This window comes from Chenopodium quinoa, unplaced genomic scaffold, assembly GCF_001683475.1.
Source record: "Chenopodium quinoa cultivar QQ74 unplaced genomic scaffold, ASM168347v1, whole genome shotgun sequence".
NCBI classification, from domain to species: Eukaryota; Viridiplantae; Streptophyta; class Magnoliopsida; order Caryophyllales; family Amaranthaceae; genus Chenopodium; species Chenopodium quinoa.
Window position 1 is genome coordinate 268,973 of NW_018744284.1, and position 5,043 is coordinate 274,015.

Genomic DNA, 5,043 nt, shown 5'->3' on the forward strand with positions numbered 1-5,043 from the left:
GGTCTTAGTCCAGGTGCGAAACAGGTTGTGCGTAACTTGACGAGGTCAAAGGTTGCCCCTCGTAATATCATGGAAACCATTATAGAGCAATTTTCTGAAGATCATCCAAACATCAGGCATATATACAATTGTAGAAGTGACATCAGAATGGAGGATTCCGAAGGAAGAGGAGTGGTTCAACAATTACTGCATTTGGCTAGAGAGAGTCACTACCTTTACTGGGTTATGGATGATGACATCGGTGTTTTACAGCATGCATTCATGGTGCATCCGATCACGTGCAACTTGTTACGCACATATCCGTATGTGATTGGTATGGACTCCACATACAAGACAAACATATACGGCATGCCATTCTTTGAGATATTTGGGGTTACACCGACCAATCAGAATTTCCTTGTTGGATATGTGTTCATGAGAAACGAGACACAAGCTAGTTATCGATGGGTGCTTCAGAGATTGAGGAATTTGATCGGATACCAACAGGAGCCATCAGTGTTCTTAACTGACCGTGAGCTTGGACTTTGTGCAGCATTGAAAGCCGAGTTTCCTCACACTACGCTTTTACTTTGTAGGTGGCACATTAATAAAGATGTCGAAGCTTATGTGACTAGATTGTTTAAGGACAAGACAGTGGGTGCAAAGTTCAAAAATGGTAGATGGAAACGAGTCATGAATGCAGCATCTGAGCTGGAATATGAGTTAGCCTTGCAGAGTTTGAAAACAAGTTGGGGTTGGTATCCAAAAGTTGTGGATTACGTTGAGACTACTTGGCTTCCCCATAAAGAGAAATTTGTGACGTGTTGGACGAACAAAGTTATGCACTATGGTAATGTTTCTACATGTAGGGTTGAGAGTCAGCACTCAGCGGTCAAGAGTTGGATGGAATCATCGACTGGTTCTTTGGATACGGTATGGGCTCGAGTGCATTGCCAGATTGAAAATCAGATCGTTGGAATACGTAACGCTTTGGAGGCTAGTAGATCTAAAGTGGGTGAGAAGTACATGCACATGCCGTTGCAGCGGCTTAATGGAAAAGTTTCTCATCATTGTCTGTCTGTTCTTTACGATGAGACGCAAAGAATGAGAGAGTTGAGTTACGAGGTGCATGAGCGTTGCAGTTGTGCTCTACGGATCACCCATGGGATACCACGTGCTTGCCAGATTTATGATTCAATGCGTGATAAGAAGGGGTTGTATTGCAGTCAAATTCATCCATTTTGGCAGAGCCTTGTCATTGGTGATGGTGTTGATATACCGGAGTTTGTCGATGAGTCGGCAGAAGAAGCAAGACATTTTCTCTCCCTTGTCGATGAGGTTTTGGCTAGTGACCCTGTTACGATTCAGAATGTTTCTCGCATCATTGAAGATGAGCTGCATCCGAATCATTCAGATCTTTTCGGAGCCGGAAGTGAATCACTCAACACGAGGTCAACCACGGGATCGTTCTACTAGGCGTGATCGTAGCCATTTCGAGAATGTTGAGCGTAACACAAGCGGTCGTGGAGGGAGAAGGTCGAGACAGCATAATTCAAGGCAAAACCGTCAAACTGAATCCGGTATGAATTATTTTTTTGTAATAATTTTTTTTATAACATTCATATCTATTAATTGATGATTTATTTTCTACCAATTACGAAAGTGTATTTTTAGGAGGAAATGGATTCAACATCGAACAATGTAGGTACGCTCACTTGCTCCCCGGACCTATATTGCCTTACATAACCGGATGGAATGATGTCATTGGTGATGGTAATTGCGGCTTTCGTTGTGTTACCTCCTTCTTCATGGGTGATCAAGAGCAATGGAGATTAGCTCGACAAATCATGGCTAATGAGATCATCGGTTATCCACACTTATACAGGAGGATTTATTATGAGCCAAGTGGTTTGGATTTTGAGATACAGCGTATTCGTTGGAGCGGTGGCCCATGTTTTATGATAAAAACTTTGGTGATGCACACAAATAAATGAACATGAAACGCTACCACAGAAACTGAAAGTGGAAACCACCTGAAGTAACAAAATCAAGGATGTAGGATGTTACATGCACAAAATATTTTATTCACACAAACACGACAATTTCCTACATAAGACATGATCTTAAGAGAACAAAAGGTCTCATCAAAAGTTCTTATAATCCAAAAGGTTGGATTCATAATCTATATTCCTATATACTTGTAACTAATGAATATAGCATGACCCCACTGTACTATCATACATTCATACATACTGTCAGAGATATCTGCCAACAATACAATAAAGAAAAAATGGTGATAACAAGGCACCAGATGGAATTCCAAGATTGCAATAAGCTTAACATAAAATCAAACAAGCTGTCAAAGTGGACAGGAATGGAGGTTCAAGCATGAAGGACTTGATATATCACTTGTATGAGAGCGCACCAGTCCTTAAGCTACCCGTTCCACCGGTGACCGTCCCTAATCTGAAGCAGAAGCATCAAGCAAAATCTATTGTTTATATCACACATTGTAAGCAGCATACTATTAGAGAGTTATACATCCTAAGCCTGCTAAAAAGCTAACACATTTTTCTCATCCAAAAACATAATCTCAGAGGGCTAACATCAGTGCTTGGGGGCTCCTCAAGGTCATATAGATTTCGCCACTCAGAATTATCTGTCCAGCATCCTTCATAGCCAATACATGATGAAGAATTAGAAGGTATAACATAATAACTATTATAGAGAAACAAAGTAACAAACGTAAGTGTTTAGTATCTTTTTCTAACTGAAAGAAATAACTACACGACACACAAATATGAACTGACATTTACAGACTACTTGATGCTAATTATAATCCTAAGTCCTAACTCATAGTTTGTGCAAATCAACCGATCATTCACAGCTAATTTTGCAAAATATGAGTAGCATATGCAAATTTTTTATTCAATTACATTTTCATAGTATATCATAGAAATACATTATAAATACTACAATAATAATTCATGAAAAAAAAACAAAAAAAAGCACATCAGTGCTGCAGTTTGTGATTAAAAAACACACACTAATTATTGTAAGTAAAATTGCAGAAAACTTCAAATCTACGCTTCAATGAGTAATACTTGTAAGTTGTAACTAAGGACTAGTCACAAAATACACTGCAGAAGGATCAAAGAAATGACAGCACAAGTTTTTGGACAGTAAATCCCTTATCTCACTTTCCAACTTACAGTACTAGTCTACTAGAGAAACAATGGCTGAAATTAAGGTTAGTAATATTATAATAAATCAATTTTACTAACCATCCACACATATTAATTTATAGTAATTATACTCTCTGCCTAGAACTATGCCAAAGTCTACATTTCAATATACTAGAACTATGTAATTCTTAATTCGCAAATTCAACTAATTCCTAAAAAAAACTTGCTTACAAGGTGGACCATCAATGCAACCATTGGTATAACACTCACAATATTGCACTACTAATCTCAAGTATGCACAGGGGTTTATATGATAAAAGTCACCCTCCATTCCTATTTCATAATCAAGAATTAGTCTGACAACCAAAGAAAAGAATGATTCCAGAATTCACCAACCCATTTACTGCAATGACAACTAAAGAACTCCAACAATGCACTCAATAGCAACCTCAAAGTGAGAAGATAAAGTCGTTCGTGGTTCGCCTGGAATTTTCGAATGAACCCCAAGAGATCCAAAAATTCTGGGCGTTCATTCGTGGTTTGCCTGGAATTTTCGAACAAACACCCAGAGATCTGAAATTTCCGGGCGTTCGTAGCCTGGAGTTTCCAGATCTACAGGCGTTCCTCGAATTCGACTGAAAAAAAAAAAAAAAAAAAAAAAGTCGACTCACCTGCTCGCCGATGACGACTGTCTTGTCTTTGCGATTTCCCGACATCTGCGCCTCCCTTGTAGCGTCGCCACCAAGATTAAAAACAAAATACTTGGTGGTTGAATGTGGTGGTAAGCGGTGGTGGTGGTGGTTATTTTGGGGGTTGAATTTGGGTGAAAGAGAAGGGTGGGTGAAAGAGAAGGGTGATTGAAAAGGAGGAAGAGAAAGTTTTGATGGGTTATTTAAGAGGGGGTATATTAGTATGTTTAATTTAAAATACGGGCGTTACTTGATAAATATTGGACGTCAATTAACAACCCCCGAAGTTGACTGAAAAACAAATTCCTTTTCGTTCCTTATAAAAAGGATTTGGTAGTCACGTAAGGGAGGAGGCAAATTTTCTTAGTTTTTAGTTTGGAGGTTCGGTAGTATTAGATTAGTTTAGTAGTTTATTTTCATAAATTAGTTTTGAGCTTTTGTCAGACCTTTTTAATTTTTTTTTTATTTACTTTGCTTTTGTTTTGTTAGTTGAGAATTCGTACGCAATTTCTAGTATAACGTTATTATTACTTTTGTTTATTTTGCTTTTATTTCATGTTTTATTTATTGCTTATTAATTATGTCTTATTTAATTGTTTTGATTAGTTTAGATTTAATTATGTACGAGTAGTTTTAATTCCAGGGTTCTTGGAGATTCATGATTAATATGAAGGGATGATTTATTATTGTTGATTGTTAATTTTTTGATTAATTTCCTATTGATTGTTGTAATGCTATGCAATTAGATTTGCGCAGGTTTAATTGTATGAATTATGCAATATTGATTCGAGATTCGAGATATGAGAATTGATGTTTTGACTTAGTTTCAATAGGCAGGTTAATTTATGTGAATCGCTAAACATCGCCCACAAATTACCATATAAAGCTGATGTGAATCTAAATACCCCCTCCCGAATATGGGTTGATGGATTTAAAAATACTTATAGTTAGAATACTCAAATATCATGGAACAAGATAAAAGGGCCAAAACTCAAGGACACACTCAAAGTTTTGGGGTTTTAGGCCAGAGATAAGACTCACTCAATCTCTCCTAAGCTTATCACTCAAGACTCACTCAAAGCAATAAGGGAACACTTGAACTTGAGACAAACTCTAAGTTAAAATGCTATAAACACAAGGTTTTTTATCAAATCTCAAAAACTGCCTCTTAATTTCTGTTTTGCTCTCCC

The 5,043-nt window shown here is 37.4% G+C and overlaps 1 long non-coding RNA gene across 1 annotated transcript; it reads right to left on the bottom strand.

The window, feature by feature from the left end:
* Positions 1–2,018: 2,018 nt before the first annotated feature.
* Positions 2,019–4,423, bottom strand: LOC110694941. Its single transcript, XR_002505989.1, has 2 exons — positions 3,836–4,423; positions 2,019–2,650 (listed from the first exon to the last, which is right to left on the bottom strand). It is a non-coding gene; the product is annotated as an uncharacterized LOC110694941 (long non-coding RNA).
* Positions 4,424–5,043: the final 620 nt, after the last annotated feature.